Source organism: Cupressus sempervirens, chromosome 9 (assembly GCF_028749045.1).
Source record: "Cupressus sempervirens isolate cs-2001-9-10 chromosome 9, ASM2874904v1, whole genome shotgun sequence".
Taxonomy (NCBI): Eukaryota; Viridiplantae; Streptophyta; class Pinopsida; order Cupressales; family Cupressaceae; genus Cupressus; species Cupressus sempervirens.
The window spans coordinates 411,181,730-411,200,095 of record NC_143126.1 but is presented as its reverse complement, the minus strand read 5'-3'; the positions used below and the strand labels follow the sequence as shown (position 1 = coordinate 411,200,095).

The 18,366-nt window shown below is 32.2% G+C and overlaps 1 pseudogene; it reads right to left on the bottom strand.

Annotated features, from left to right (window-relative positions):
- Window positions 1-18,366, bottom strand: part of LOC149539040 (transportin-1 pseudogene) — a 125,274-nt pseudogene that overhangs the window by 27,607 nt on the left and 79,301 nt on the right.

Here is an 18,366-nt window from a genome sequence, read left to right as displayed (position 1 = left end):
CAAACCTCCTCTGATGCACTGTCTAAAGGAGTATCCTCAAAGTTACTAGTCTCTAGAGTATTACCATCCATATCCTGTGAATTAACTCCAAAGCTCATATCAACATATGGAGTATCAAAAATTGTAGCACTGATGTCTAACTCCTCTGTACCAAAAGAAACTGCCAAGGAAACTAAGTCTTCAAAACTACCCACTGCATCCTCCTAGATGTCATCAATGCCAATATGATCCTAGGACTCATCTGTACACACTGCCAAATATGAAAGATCATCAACACATTCTAGCAAGTATGGTCAACTAGATATATGAACAAAGCCTAACACTGGTGTATAAAAACTAATACCAGCATCGGATAAGCTATTGGCACAAGAAAAGACAACACCGTGCAATCTGCTAATCAACTCCATGATAGCACCCAAACAAACACTGCTACCAAAAAGTGTTAAAGATCTCCAATCAACTGAATCCCAAATGCCAATATAACAATCTCGAGTCCATATCTGTAAACTAGAATCAGCTGGTAACTCAAGAAAACTCCTCACCTAAGTAATATGACCAATACCAACTAACTCCACATACCTGTCATGATGAGATAATGAAGTCACAATACTGTCTTTGTTCACTTTCAGCTAGTTGGACAAATCATGTGAAGTACTACCAGCCTCAACCTCATGTGTCAAAGTATCTAACTGTGCCTGGTACTCTTTCTCAGCAAAGTCATGAATGCTCAATGTTTGCTCATCTCTACTAGGTATCTCACCATCATGCACAACAACATCCTCATAATCATCATCTGAACCCACTATGCTGTAGTCACTACCTGTTGTAACTATACCATCCTGAATACTTGTGACATCACCCTTTGATGACCTGTATACAATTGTCTCAATTTGAGTATCAAGTTGACCATTACTATCAATCTGTGTAATATCCTTTCTCACTACCTCCTATGGCAGAGTAGAATCTGAGACCTCAGCCTGACTATAAGCTAGTTTCTCAAACTCCTCATGCAAGTTCTTAGTAATTGTGTCATCTGCCCTGTGAGAAAATCTGCCAAATAGAAATCTAGTCAACTTATCCACCTTAGCTGGGTTAGACGACATGTCATTCATTATACGGTGGTGCTCAACCAATTGTTCAGACATGTCATGGCTTATTTTCCTAAGTTTATCTCGAATGTCTAAATAACCATCCTTTCTACTATTCTGACTCTGGATATCAATTGTCCAAGATCGTGTCCTTTGAGACTCTGTACTATACCTTCCCATTCTGGATAAAGTAGAGTGTAACCCCAATAGGTTATAACTTCTTCAAACACCAAGAACTAACATGCAATTGATTAGAAGTCACATGAAACCATAGATTTTGACATGCAACTTATTAGAAGCAACATGCAACCACCAAATTCACCAAGAACTAACATGCAAATGATTAGAAGTAGCATGCAACCATAGATTTTGACATGCAGCTGATTAGAAGCAACATGCAACCACCAAATTCACCAAGAACTAACATGCAAATGATTAGAAGTAGCATGAAACCATAGATTTTGACATGCAGCTGATTAGAAACAACATGCAACCACTAAATTCACCAAAAACTAACATGCAAATGATTAGAAGTAGCATCAAACCATAAATTTTGACATGCAAGATTTGGGTAGTTGTCAAAACTGACATGCAAACTTCTACAAACCCTCAGGCTGGCAAGATCATAGCTTTGATACCACTGAAATGTCCCTTTTTTGATTTTATATGATATTTCAAGCCTTTAATCAGATCTTTAAGATCAAGCAATCAATATTTCAAAGATCCACCAATTTCTCAATAAACCCCAAATCGGGTATGTCGGAAATAGTGCCAAAAACTTCACAGCTTCACATATTATTAATAAATCTGAAAGTGGAATTTTTATAGAAATTTCAGCATCATAATATACTACAAAATGACATTTTTAGATCTGTATAACATTTACACAACAGCTCCCAAATGAAGGACAAAAACAATGCTCATCGAGCTCCCGAAAACAACACAAAATAGCCGAAAACACCACAAAAGCACTGATAATCTATCACTGAAGTATAATCATGACCAAATAAATATATTCAGCTCTATTTTAACATCTAAAATTCTGAAATACAATAGAAACCCAAACTGATATGAAATACTCAACTGGAAACACCAAACTCCTACAAAAAATACACCCAAAAATCCACAAATCTGCATTGTTTAGCACAAAGGCAAACTCTGCATGAGATGCACATGGAATGGCTTCAAACTCCCATCCTTAGCCTTCCTAAAACCTACAAACCCCTATTCTTGGGTCTCCTTCTCCACAAGCTTGGCAGCCTCTGAAGAACAATAAAGCAATGCGCAAAAATCAAGTTCTGGAATGAGCCCAAAATGCCTCCAAACCCCTTAAAAGAGGGCATAACCCTAACTCACATCCAAGAGGGGTTAATAAAACATAATTTAATAATAATTTTCATTTATTAGTCCATTATCTTCCAAATATTATCCCCTTTTTTTGAAACTTCACCTTTTTGGGCCTGCCTACCTTAGCAAAGATTATTATTTTTAATTATTTGAAAAGGGGACATGAAAAATGTTCTAAGAACTAAAAATTGAAAGTCTCAGACATAAGTTTGATGATATGAGAATACAAGAAGGTGAGAATATTGCTCAATACTACTCTAAGATAAAAGATGTTGTTAATTTAATAAGATGATCTCTTGGTATAATAGATGATGATACTATACTAAGCAAAGTCTTGAGAAAAATTCTTCCAATATATGTTATTAGAGTTTCAACAATACAAGGATTGAGATGAATGCTAGGGAATAATATAACTCTTGAGATTCTAGTAGGTAGGCTCAATGCTTTTGAGCTATCTAACTTTGATCATTGAAGGAACCTAATAAGAAGAAGAAAAAGAAAAAGGCAAAATACGTATCTAGTGACAGTGATACAGATGAGGAAGATGTAGATTAACTTGAAGCACTACTAGCAAGGAGATTTAACAGAGGTAAAGGCAAGTTCAAAGGGATGTTACCCATCATGTGTTTCAGTTGCAATGAGGTTGGTCATATTGCTCCTAGATGTCTAGAGAAGAAGAATTACAAAGATGGTGACAAGTAAAAAAGTAGAAGAGATGAAGACAACATAGATTACAAAGACAAAGGCAAGAAGTCTTGCTACATTGCTAAAGAAGAAACAAAAGATGGATCTAATGAACATGATGATGAAGTGGTTTTTGTTGCAATGAAGGATGAATCCAATGAAGATGAAACAACTACACTAGTGTCTTGTGTGAATATGAATGATAGATGGATTATTGAATTCACATCACATGACTGGAGATAAAAGTAAGTTCATTACCTTGACTTATTATGATGGAAATAGTGTAAGGTTTTCCTAAGTTGAAAAAGCCTAACAATATAATTTATAAACAATGTTAGTTGGGAAAAATAACAAAGTCAAGTTTTAAGAGTACGACTCATACCTCTAAAGAAATATTAGAGATTGTTCATATTGACTTGTGTGAACCAATTGAAGTGCAAAGCTATAAGGGAGATAAGTATATTATGATACTTGTTGATGATTATTCTAGAATGATGATTGTTATGTTTCTAAAATATAAATTTGATGCTTTCCAAATATTTAAGTGGTACTTAGCAAGAGTTGAGAAGGAAATAGGTAAAAGTCTAAAATGTTTAAGATTTGATAGAGGAGGAGAATTTACATCAAATGAGTTTGAGATGTTTTGAAATAATAGAGGAATCAAAAGACAAAAATCTTCTCCTACAACCCCTCCACAAAATGGAATTGCTGAAAAGAGCAACAAATCTATAATAGACTATGCTAGGACACTCATTATGGAGAAAAATGTTGTTTTGAAATATTGGAGAGAAGTAGTAAGTACAAATGTCTATACCTTGAACTATGTACAAGTCAAGAAAGGTACTCATTCAACACCTTTTGAACTATGGTATGGATACTCATCCAATGTCAAATATTTTAAAGTATTTGGAAGCAAGTGTTATATTCTCAAAGATTTTAGGAATGGTAAACTAGATGCAAAATGTGAAGAAGGTATATTTCTTGGTTATTCCACAAGAAGTAGAGCTTAAAAGTATTTAAATAATAACACTAACAAAGTTGTGGAAAGTGCAAATGTGAAATTTGATAAATATATAATAGTATATAAAGTTGAACCTATGAAGGAACTAGAAGAATACAAATCATTTGTATACTTTTATGAAGGTATACCTATCAATGAATATGTTTTAAATCAAGTTGCCAAAAAATAACAAGTTTTAGTGACTATTGAGTCACATACTATGAATGTTGAGTTGCATTCAGGAACCAAGTTACATTCAAATGTTGAGTTACAAAATGAAGTTGAGGTATATTTTGATTTTGAGATTAGTGTAAATAAAAGAGATGTTGAACTACTTAATAGAGAGGTACATAGTGATTCAAAAGTTGAGATACCAAATGAAGAAGCAAGAGTTGAACCAAGATTGTCCAAGTAAGTTAAGAGACATCATCCTGCTGCACAAGTCATTGGAGAAAAAGATGCTAGGCCAATGAAAAGGAACAAGTTGAGAAATGATACATGTCCATTGAGCATACAAGAACTCAAAATAGTGAAATATGCCTTAGAAGACATGGACTAGAGTAAAGAAATGAAAGAAGAGATTAAACAAATTGAGAAAAATAAGACATGGACTCTAGTTTCTAGACTAGAAGATAAAAATGTGATTGGTACTAAGTGGGTATATAGAAAAAAGTTAGATGAAAATGGTGAAGTCACAAGGAATAAACAAAGATTATTTTGTAAAGTATATGCACAAGAAGAAGGGATTGACTATGGAGAAACATTTTCCTCTACTACAAGACTAGAAGGAATAAGAAATCTTCTTTCTTACTCTACATAAAAAGGTTTTAAGGTTTATCAAATGGATGTTAAGTCTACATTTCTAAATGGTATATTAGAGGATGAGGTTTATATAGAATAGCTAGAAGGATTTGTTGATGCTAACAACAAAAACATGGTATGTAGACTACACAAAGTTCTATATGGTTTGAAGCAACCACCAAGAGAATGGTATGAAAGGCTTCATAATTATCTTGCGAAGATTGGATTTGAAAGGACTAATGATAACAACAATCTATACTTGAAGATAGAGAAAAGAAAAGGTATTTTTTTATCTAAATTTTTTTTTGATGATATCATATTTGGAGGTCAAGATACATTATGTAATGCTTTTACAAATGAAATGAAGAAAGAATTTGAGATGTCTAGGTTTGGAGAGATCAAGTTCTTTGAGGTTTTGTAAGTACATTAGATGAAATATGGTATATACATCACTTAGTCAAAGTATGTAAAGAGGACAATGAAAACTTTTGGAATAGAGGATTCCAAGACAATAAGCACACCTATGGTGATAGGACATAAATTGTTGAAGAATGATGATTTAGTTCAGGTGAATCAAACATTATATAGGTCTATGATTGGAAAATTACAATATGTAGTACATAATAGACCTGACATTGCATTATCTATAGGGATAGTTGCATGATTCTTTGTTAATCCTAGAGAGAATCATTTGATGGCCATTAAGAGAATAATGAGATATCTGAAAGGAACATAAGACTCTGGTCTATACTACAAGAAAAAATAAAAATTTGAATTAAGATCCTATACTAATGTTGATTGGTCTAGAAATATTGATGACAAAAAGAACACCAGTGGAGGAGGTTTTACTTAGGTAAAAGACTGGTTACATGGACTAGCAAGAAACAAAACTATATTTCTCAATCTACGGGTGAATATGAATATGTTGCTACTATGGTAAATTATAAAAACATTGTATAGATCAAACAACTACTCAAAGGTATGAAGGAGGAAATCACTGAACTTGCGATAATTTGTTGTGATAATACAAGTGTTATAAATATATCAAAGAATCCTATGATGCTTAGAAAGACTAAGCACATTGCAATCAAGTATTATTAATTAAGAGAATTAGTTCAAGATAAAAAGGTGAAGATAGAATATCTTATATCTTCATAAAAGCATTACCTAAGGATGCTCATGAGTATCTAAGAGGTAAATGGGGGGTGATACCCCTATCAAAGGCTATCTAAGAAGCTTGAGGAGTACCTGCATCAAATAAGTTGATTGACATATGTTACACATTGATGCAATGGATCTTACTTTAGGAGCTGCCTAAAGTAATCAAAGAGATGGAGCTCCAAATTAGTTGCAAGCAAAGTGATAGAGGGAGAAAATAAAAATACTCATAGTTGCATATGAAGATGACAAGTCTTTTAGCATTGTTGTCAAATAGGGAGAATGCACTAAGGGAGATGAAGAAGAAATCCTGATCTACCTAATCCTACCAAGAGAGAAAGTGTAACTTCTAATTACATCTACCTAGTAAGAGGAAAATAAGGTTGAGGAAGATATAAGAAGTAATCATGAAAAATTCATAAGGATAAGTTGATTCATTATCTATTGATCATAATAGATTTTGTTAACCTAGTTAGAAGATGGAAGTTGTTGAAAGTGGGAGAGATTTCAATACAAGAAATTTTTTTCTTTTTGGTATTATGTTGGTCATATTGATTAAGTCTGATCAGTTTGATTTTCCATCAATGCCAAAGAGGGAGATAGTTGAAAATTGATTGATGCAAGTATGATAAATGTGTTTCAATCATTGTTTTGTCACTAATGTCAAACTTTCTACTTGTTGGTAAGATAATTTCTTATATGATTTAAGTACTATCATTTACTTGATTGATGAAGAGTATTTGACCAAATGAGGTAACAATAGCACCTAAAGGAAAGGTTGAGTTATGATATGAAAAGGATTACAAGAATTAGTTAGGATAGTGATATTATAGTGCATTGATAATATACTTGAGGTTGCAAAGTTTGGCTATACAAATTAAGTTGAGAGGAACAAGTTAAACAAAGTATATCTATCAAACTTAACATTCTGCACAGTGGGTGCCAAGCAAAGTTAGTGCAACCCAAGCAAAAAATCAATTGGAGTAGAGAAAAGTCAATTTTATTGCAAGCCAAGTGAAATAATGTAAGCTGAGTAAAATTTAGTTGATGTCAAGCACCAGTAAACTTTAGTTTGTGCCAAGTGATTTGATAGACAATGCCAATAAATGCAATATGTGTTGATCATCAAAAGTTAGTTTATGCCAAGTGTCAACATTATGAGAAAGATTGAGAATTTAGTGAATATGAGCTTACACGTTTGATTTTTTGGATTGTGTGAACCACATGGAAGATAAGATTGATGAGATGGTGGCACAAAATTCATGATGAACCATTTTGAGGCATAGAAGGAGAAGTTTCTAGAAGGAAATGAAATGAAATAAGGAGTAGATTCATTGAATCCTACCTAATTTGTCCTAACCCTAAATTAGACAATGGAGAATTAATGAAAAAATATCTTAATTCCCTATTTATAGGGATGGCTAGTCAGAAGCAAGGGTTATTATGTGTGAGAACCTAAGAAAGACAAGGATTCTAGGGTATTATTTTATTCAATGACCTAAGAGAAGAGACTACATTGGAAAGAAATGAAAGAAGACTTAAGGGTATGCATGCTTAAAGGGTGAACAAGCTATCCAAGCTGAAGCATGTGAAAGCCAAGTAGAATGGAGGACTAAAATAGAGATCTATAATCTGCAAGTGTGTTGTAAATTATTATTAGATCAAGCCTTACTATTACTTTCTAATTATTATATCAGTCTAGGTTAAATCCTTTGGATTAAGGTTGACCTAACAATTATTTGTAAATCCTTTAATTGGGTGACATTCCAAGTGAATGATCTCAAGTCCTCTAACAAGGCTTACTCCTAATAGGGTGATTGAAATTCTTTAACTAAGTTACATTTAATAGTGTGCATTGTAACCTTTAACAGGGTTGGCCTTTCACAGGGCATCACTTCATAAGAGTGAGAATGGGTAGCATGTTATTGGTGGATTTTTTCCAAATTGGGTTTCTATATTAAATCATTTTGTCAATTATGTTATTGAATCTATTATGTTTCATGTTTAGATTTCTACAAAGTTGATTTGACAGTAACCTACAAGTTTAAGTGATTGCATAATCTAATGGATGCATGCATGATGAAAATGTTTTTATGGATATGGGTTCACTAAGCTATGAAAAATTTTATTTGTACACCTAGACCTTGGATAACCGATTCACCCCCCACTTAGTTAATCTAAAGAATTCTAACACAAAAGGCAGTGTCTACTAAGTTCACTCGGGTGTAAGAAGTTCATAGAAGTTGAGTAATTACAAAGTTCACTTGGGTAACAAAGAAAAGTTTGATGGAACTAGTATTAATCGAGCTCACTCAATTACCAAAGGAACTTCATAAAGATGCAATGTTAACTGAGTCACTTGATTAACATAGGAAAATCTTTTTCGAGTTAGTGTTTATCAAGTGGGGTTGGCTAACAAAGGATTTTCTTGTTTTGGCATATTGAGTTTAATGGATTTTTTTATTGGTTCTAGCTGACTAAGGAGATGAATATTAATTATTCTAAGTTGTATTCAATCCAACTTGACAATGAATATGATATAAATGTAAGGTCAAATTGAGGATTGAATGTGAGAATATGTGGAAGATATGAAGATGCTTAGAGGAAGTGAATTGGAAGGATAAGAAGAATATCCTTGTTGAGTGGCAAAGATTAATTTGATCGAGAAGGATCAAGTATTTGATCTAGAATTGAGATATGAAATCAACAATATAGTTGCATCAACAATCAAGTCATATCATTGTTACTCTCTAACCATTGTAGTAGTATATCAAATCTCTTAATAGACTTGGCTTAACATCTATTTTCCAAATCCTCTAACAATGTGGCATTTCTAGATTGAAGTGTCAAAAGACCCCTAACAAGGCCACTCCTAATATGGTGATTAAATATTTTAATAGTGTCACACCTAAAAATGTGTTTTGTAACCTATAATAAGGTTAGCTCCTAATAGGGCTCACTTCATAAGAGTGAAAATCAATAACTATTTGTAATTAGTGGTTTTTCACAAATTAAGTTTCCACATTAAATCTTGGTGTCACTTGTGTTCATGCTATTTCTTTCATGTGTATGAAACTAAATTAATTAAGGTTAATCATAGAAAATATCTTAAAATTTGTATGTTGAGCATTTTTTGAGTTATAGTTGTATTTTAGTGGTTACCGAGTTATAGTACATTACCAATATTAACCGAGTTCGTGTATGTTTACCAAGAAACAATACTTTTAGTAGTGTTTATGTTTTGTGATGAAATTTAAGGGATATTAAATTTATTTCAGTGGTACCTGATTCACCCTCCACTCTCAATTACTCCTCTTATATTTCCAAAAATTGGTATCAGTGCTTTTGGTGCTTATAGAAAAGGTTTTAAGGACCTAAGGTAAAGATCAGGGTATCTTATAGAAGGCAGATTCCTAAGCTAAACATAGATAACTTCAAGGCATGTCAATAACTCATGAGACTACATTTGGAAACCATTGGAGATTTAGGCCTATAGTAATTGGACACCAAATGTACAACACCTATTGGAACGATGAATGTTGAAGAAATTGTAGAGAAGAATCTAATTCATAACATTATGATGATTGGTATTGCTTCATCTCTCAACTATGTCAAATTTGATGAAGTCAAAGACTATGAAAGTGATTATGAGATGTGGATCAAGTAAAAATCCATATATAGAGGAGATGATAATGTAAGAATGTCTAAAGATGAAAATCTTAGAGGACAATTTGATCAAATAAAAATGAGAGAATATGAGGAAATTGAAAAGTATAATGATAGAATCAAAGCCAATGTTTGTGCAATCAAAAACTTTAGGAGGAAAGATTGAAGATGAGATAGTGGTAAGTAAGTTTCTTAGAACACTTCTTCCTATATATGCAATTAGAGTATCCAAAATTCAAGAAATTAGAAGCAATCCAAAGAATGATATAACATTGGATGTAGTAGTTGGAAGATTGACAATATTTGAGGTAGATGACTATGATAATTATGTTCCAAGTTCTAGCAATCTTGAGTCTACATTTGAAGCTAAAAGGTCAAAAGGAAAACAATATAGAAGTTAAGAAGAAGATAGTTTTGATAGTGATCTTGAAACAATTGAATCATTACTTGTAAGAATGTATCCCAAAGGCAAAGGAATGCATAAAGGTAAAACTCATTTAATTTAATTTTCTTATGAAGAAGATGTTCACATTGCTATAAGGTGTCCAAAAAGAGAAGAAAAAGATGAAAAGAGACATAACAAGTTCAAAGGAAAGAAGGATTTCAAGAACTTCAAGGACTAAAAAGACAAAGGTAAGAAGTCTTATTTTATGGCTAAGGATTTAGATAGTAGTGATGATGATGAGATGGTCTATATTGTTGTAAAAGATGAATTTGATGACGAGAAAGATAAAATGACACTTATTTCTCATGTTAGCAAAAATGATACATGGATTATTAATAGTGGTTATTCACATCATATGAATAGTGACAAAACAAATTTTGAGCATATGGAACACTATGATAGTAGAAGTGTGAGATTTGGAAATAATGAGCCAAATGTGATAATGCTTGTTGGGTTAAAGGACTAAAACATAATCTACTAAGTGTGGCACAATTGAATAACATTGGATACAAGGTAGAATTCATGAATGGGAAGGCCAATATACTAAATGGAAAAGGGGATCTAGTTGGGTCTGGTAACCATTTACAAAAGGTAACTTATTCTACCTAGATCTCAGTGAAAGTTCATGTTTCATTTCTCAAGTAGAAAAAAGCTAGTTATGGCATAAAAGGTTATGTCATGTGAACTTTGATAACCTAATCAAGGTAAGAAAAAAAAAAGAGTGAGAGGTATTCCTAGTTTGAGGAAACCTGATATGGGACTATGCAAAAAATTTCAAACTGGTAAGATGGGCAAGACAAGTTTCAAAAGAAAAACTATCATTCTAAAGAGGTCTTGGAGCTGGTTCATATAGACTTATGTGCACCTATTGGAATTGAGAGCTATAGTGAAGATAATTACTTTATTATTTTTATTGATGATTATTCTAGAATAATGATTGTAATATATCTAAAAGATAAGTCAAGCATTTCAAAAGTTTAAGTGGTATTTGGCAAGAGTAGAGAAAGAAACTAGAAAGAAGCTGAAGTGTTTCAGATCAGATAGAGGTGGTGAATTCATTTCTAATGAATTCAATAAATTCTACACTAAAAGAGGAATTAAAAGACAAGTATCATCCCCTAGGACACCACAACAGAATGGTATAGCTAAAGAAAGAAAATAGTGTTGCAATCAAATAGTGTTGCAATCAAATACTACAAGAAAGTAATCATTACTATAGTGCATACCTTGAATAGATTATAGCTAAAGAAAGACTCAAATAAAACTCCTTATGAACTATGGTATGGCTACAAACCTAATATAAGTTACTTGAAAGTATTTGGTAAAAAATGTTATATCTTGAAGGAATATAGGAAAGGTAAATTTGATGTCAAAAGTGATGAAGGAATATTCCTAGGATATTCATACAAAAGTAAAGCATATAAATATTTGAATTTATCCACTCATAAGATCATAGAAAGTGCACATGTGAGAATTGACAAGTTTGTAGAAAAAGGTGAAGAAGAGAGCAATATAGAACCGGAGGATTATAGAAAGTTTATCTACTATGAAACTAATATATTTCCAAATTTAATTGGAAGTCAATAGAATTCACCTCTCAAGTCCCCAAAATCTCTAGAAGCCACTGAATTGCATCTAGTGCAACCTAAGTCATAGTTTGAAGGACCTGAGTCATAGTCAAAAGCTACCAAGTTGTAGCCAGAGAAAACCAAGTCTAAAGGACCCAAGTCATAGACAATGGGACTCGAGCTTGATATAGAAGATCATGGTGAGGCTAGTGGAACAAGTTCTAAATCTAAAGTACCTATTTTAGAAAGATATGTCAGAAGGCACCATGCACCTAATTAGATCATTGGAAATAAGTCAGATGGAACAATGACAATAAAATGAAAGGTACATGTTTGCTTATTGAATTTGAACTTGGATCAGTTAAGGATGCTTTGGATAATGAAAGATAGATTAAAGAAATGAATGAAGAGATAGAATAGATGGAAAGGAATAAGACTTGGACTCTTGTTCCTAGATCCAAGGATAAAAATGTAATTGGCACAAAGGGGAATTTTAGAAATAAGTTGAATGAAGATGGAGAAGTTCCTAGAAACAAAGCAAGGTTAGTATGTAAAGTTTATTCTCAAGAAGAAGTTATTGATTATAGTGAGAATTTTACTCCTACTACAAGATTAAAAGGTATTGGGACTTTACTTACTTATGTTTCACATAAAAGATTTAAAGTTTATCAAATGGATGTGAAATCTGCACTCTAGCTAGAATGGAATTCTTGAAGAGGAAGTTTACATAGAACAACATGAAGGTTTTGTAGATCCTAGAAAAATGGATATGGTTTGTAAACTACACAAAGTATTGTATGGTCTCTAGCAAGCTCCAAGAGCTTGCTATGAAAGACTACATAACTACTTGATAAAGATTGGTTTTCAAAGAACAAATGATAACATCAGCTTATACATCAAAGAAGGACTAGAAAAGAAGATTGTGTTGGAAGGAATCTTTGTGGATGACACATTATTTACTAGAAATGATGACTTGTGTAAAGCATTTTTAGAACTAGAGATTAGTAAAGAATTTGAGATGTCCATGTTTGGAGAGATAAAATTCTTTGTTGGACTACAGATCAAGCAGAAGAAAGATGGTATCTACATTACTCAATCCAAGTATATCAAGGAGATACTATAGAAGTTTGGAATGGAAGATTCAAGGCTAGTTGGAACACCTATGTCTATTGGACATAAGCTTTTTAAGAATGATGATTCCAAAGAGGTAGATTAGACCATATATAGATCAATGATTGGAAAATTGTAATATGTAGTGCATGCAAGGCCTAATATTGGATTAGCAATTGGTATGGTGACAAGATTTTCAACAAATTCTAAAGAAAATTATATGATAGAAATCAAGAGAATCATGAGGTATCTAAAGTGTAATAAAGACTATGGATTATGGTACAAGAAAGGAGGCAATTTGGATTTAAAGGCCTTCATAGATGTTAATTGGTTAGGAAGTGTTGATGACAGGAAGAGCACTGGTGGTGGAACGTTCTTTCTTGGTAAAAGACTACTCTCTTGGACAAGTAAGAAGAAGAATTGCATTTCTTAGTCTACAACAGAGGTAAAGTATGTTGCAATAATAGTTAATCATTTCAATGCTATTTGGTTCAAGAAACTATTGGCAAGTATGAAGGTACAAATCAAGGACCTAGTGGTTATCTTCTAAGATAATACTCATGCAATTAATATATCAAAGAATCTTGTGATGCATACCAAGACCAAGCACACTACAATAAAATATCATTTTCTAAGAGAATAGGTGCAAGATAAAGAGGTAAGATTGGAATATGTTAATACAAAAGAAAAAATTGCAAACATATTCACTAAACCATTAGCTAAGGATGAATTCTTGTATCTAAGAGGTAAGTTAGGGGTTATTTCCATATTTGAAGCTCACTAAATGAAGCTTAGTGATGCATCAATTGGAGCATGTTGAAGATCAATCAGTTGATACAGTATTGAAAAGGGTAGATTGTATATAAATTAGTTCATGAGATACATTGATATTCACTAAATATTTTCTTTGGCATAAGATGTCAAAGAGGTAGAGGTTGTTGTCATATTCAAAGAAATTTTATAAAGAGGGAGAGTTTGTAGAGAGGAATAACTTGGTCTAAAATATTCAGAGTTGATATCAAAGAGGGAGTGTCTTTCTATTAGAAGGAGATGTTAATGATAGAGTTTGTTAACAGAGTGTGAAACTAAAGGCATAGGGAATTCACACTAATATTGGGAGTTCTCATGGATGAGAATCATAATGAAACTAAGGATATTTTCCTTTATTTTTCTCTAAAATTTATTGTATTATGACATTTGTTGTCATCAATGCCAAAGAGGGAGATTGCTGAAAATAATTGGTTAATTATGTATTGTCTTTGATGTTACACAAAATTTCATATCTTTACTAGTTAGTGTATGTCAAGATCACTCAAGTAATGAAGATGGTTCCTTATGTCTACCAAGCATTCTAGTGTTTGCTAAGTTCAGAAGGTAGCATCTCCCAAGTTAACTTAGGCATCGAAGAGAAGTTTGTAGAAGTTGAGTGTTAATTGAGTTCACTTGGGTAACAAAGGAAAGTTGGATGGAACCAGTGTTAACCAATCTCACTTAGTTACCAAAAGGACTTTGTAAAGATGTAGTTTTAACCAAATTCACTTGGTTAACATAATAAAATCTTTTTTGAGTTAGTGTCTACTAAGTAGGGTCAACTAATGAAAGATTTTCTTATTTTGGCATATTGATTTCAATGGATTTGTTCATTGGTTCTAGCTGATTAAGAAGATGAATATTAATTATTCTAAGTTATATTCAAGCCAACTTGACAATGGATATGATATAAGGTCAAGTTGAGGATTGAATGTAAGAATGTGTGGAAGATAAGAAGATGCTTAGATGAAGCTAATTAGAAGGATAAGAAGAATATCCTTGTTGGATAGAAAAGATTAATCTAATTAGGAAAGATCAAGTATTCGAGCTAGAATTGTGATCTAAAATAAAATATATAGCTGCATCAGTAATCAAGTCATATAACTGTTACTCTCTAACCACTGTTGCAATGTATCGAATCTCTTAACAAAGTTGGCTTAACAACTATTTTCCAAATCCTCTAACAAGGCCACTCCTAACAAGGTGATTGAATCCTCTAATAGGATCACACCAAACAATGTGTTTTGTAACCTTTAATAGGTTGGCACCTAATAATGCTCACTTCAAAAGAGTGAAAATTAGTAACTAGTTGCAATTGGTGGTTTTTCCCAAATTGGGTTTCCACATTAAATCTCGGTGTCACTTGTGTTCATGATATTTAATTCATGTGTATGAAACTAAATTAATTAAGTTTAATCATAGAAAATATCTTAATATTTTCATGTTAAGCATTTGTCGAGTTATAGTTGTTATTTCAATGGTTATCAAGTTACAACATATTATTAGTCTTAACTGAGTTCCTATATGTTTATAGAGCAACCATATTTTTAGTAGTGTTTATGTTTTGTTCTGGCATCTAAGGGATCGGGGATTTATTTTAGTGGCAACTGATTCACCCCTCCCCTCTTAGTTACTCCACTTATATTTCCAACAATGACATTAAATCATAGAATTTCATTCCATAACTCATGATGACTATGAATTATAGAATTTGATTCAAATATTTCTAAAAGGAAAAACTCACATAATAAATTTCAAAATGCTCAAAAAAAAATTATGAATTTTTAATAAGAAAATATATAAATGGTCTTATTTTTCTAGTGATATAGAATGTTCTTGTTTACATTGTATATGGCCCTTCTAGTTTAGGATATATAGAATGGATTTAATTTCTTCAAGATCCATGCAGTTTACATGTAGCTAGAACTAATTTCTCTCACCTCATCAATTTTCCTACTATTTACATCAATTTACTCATAATTTTCCTTTGATTGATTTATAAAAAATTATCACTCATTTAGTGACTTGTTTGGTATTCATAGGGTCCAAGCTTTGGCATTGGATACATAGCCAGTTATTTGGTTAAATTTGAATGAATTGTTGAACTTCTACTACAATGATGACCATCAAAACTTTACATTGTAAGATTCAAATAAGATTTAACTGCTTTAGTGATTTTACTATTGCAAATGTATCACACATTATTTTTGTCAAACAATCCTTGTGCCATTGTTATGTACATAATTTCAAAATAAACAAAAAAATGTTTAAGTAAAAAATGATAAAGGTTTGTCTTGTGATTCAAGATTGATACCTAGAGAAATATAAAAAATGAAAAAACATGAGGCCTAATGTAATGATAAATACAATAGAAACAATTTTCTTCACTTCTACTAGTTGCAATTTTGTGGCAGCATTTAGGAAATCATCCAAATTTGGTTACAAATATACTACACAAACTTTTACAAAGTTATCAAGTAGTACAATGACACTTTGATGAACATTAGTAGCCTCATCTCTACAAGATTGTAAAATAATATTTCTAAAATTAATCCTTGTAACCATACTTTCAATTCCACTTCTAAGGGCTTCAACAAGCTTGGAGAGCAAGTGCAATGAGAAACAAATAAACTCCTTATCATATGGATCACCTACCTTTATAAGATAAACCTTTTCAATTTTTTGATTCATATTAGGTTGATAAATCTTGCAAATATAGGTTCAACATAATGAGTAAACCTAAGACAAAATTCCTATGCTATTGTTGTGAAACATTCAAGTAAAGGAAAAAGATCCCTATCTAAATTTGAGTATTATTTCCATTTGGCAATTAGTGGAGGTATCAAAATATCAAGATATTGTTCCCGATTGATTCCCCTCCACTCACAACATCTTCAAGTGTACCAATCACATCATATACAATATAAATATTTGGCCTTTGGTATTTAAAAAAGGCATACAAAAGGTTTTATAAAATAAGATCTAGATGTGGTGCCAACTCTCTTGTTGCCTCCTCTTCAAGGGTACCAAAGGAAGAGAAAGGAACCTTCTAAACTCTCTTCTTGTTGTTTAAGATTCATCTAAGAATAACAGTAAGTACCTTAACAAACTATTCATGTCCTTCTAGATGACCTATGACCTGAATAATCCATTTATTATACTAAGAAAGAGTCCAACATGTGATGCTTCACTCCAAAGGATACCTATCATCAAGAAGAGGCACAAGAAAAGAAACCATCAAGTTTCGTAGCTCTACATTTTCTCAAATTCCATGAATTGATGATATCCTCTTCCTCTTCTCCATCATAAGTTCCATATGCCCCTTGTACTTATTAATAAAAAAATCTAGATTTTAAATCTTGACCCTTGTCAAAAAAATCATCAGCCTTTGCATTAACAAGTGCCTCATCATTATTTGCATACACTATGTTTGACAATAGAGCCACAATCAAGTGCGGTAGAAACTCCCTCAATATTTATGGATGAAGATGAGCTTCACAAAATGTAGACCAAAATTCACATGACTCGAGAGCCACTTCTTCATTAGCATCATAATTTTCTTGCAACATATATACAATTACATTTCTCATCTGGGGCTACAGGAAATTAAGCTAGGCCTTAAAGAGCTGAACCAATGCAACACATGCCAATTCCCTCACTTCAATATCCATATCATGAGAAAGATTAAATAGGACCTGAAGATAGTTATCCATAGATAATAGCAATATTTTAGGCATAAGCTCAATATACTAGTTCATAGAGCTAAGTGCCAATTTCTTGAGAGAAACATATGGTGACTAAAAAAACTAAAATAATCTAGGCAAAAAAATATTGATAGGTCACTATTGAAATCCTAGTACATCAACATCTAGCCCCTCTTGTATATCTTCATTGATCTTTGATAATGTATTAGGAGCACATTTCATCATATTGAAATCATTTCTATCAAAGCATTGAACAAATGCTTGAAAAAATTTCAGCCAACCATGTTCCTATCCTTGTTGGACTATAATTAACTAACAACAATTCCCATTGTTGAATGAAGGTATTTATGGCACCCTAAAACAAGGAAACAACTCTAATTGGATGTATTGTTGATAAGGAGTGATCAATGTAAAATTGATCTTTAGATTTTTTTTGAAGAGGAGCCCTATTGCTTGCCTATAGTATCCCTTATCTTATTCTTTAAGATTTTGGACCAATTTCTTTAAATTCTATTAAAGGAGACTTCTTGCTAATTGATATTTCACTTAGATCACAAATTTGGAGCTTGCATGGCTAATATTGATGATATTACCTATGTAAGACTGATAATTGATATTCAAATCAACAAGCATGAATTTTATCAATTGGATATAATGGAGTATCTCTTCCTATTTTTATATGATTTTAATGTCCTCCTTTGGGATCTCTTTATTTTTTTTCCTATACCATGTGCTTTGTACTTTTTATGGTGCAATTGTTGATTTTAGATTCAAAATTACAAACACCCTTATACAATTCACGCATTTTATTAATTATGTTACTTAGTATCTTGTTTCATCATAGTTGTTCTCTTAGATATTGACATATAATCTTGGCACAATAATTAGAGATTTTATCTGATATATTGTAGTGTTTCCACTCAAAATTTATCTAGTTTTAATTCTAATTTTAGAGCCATGATATTTCATAAGTATGTTATTGGCT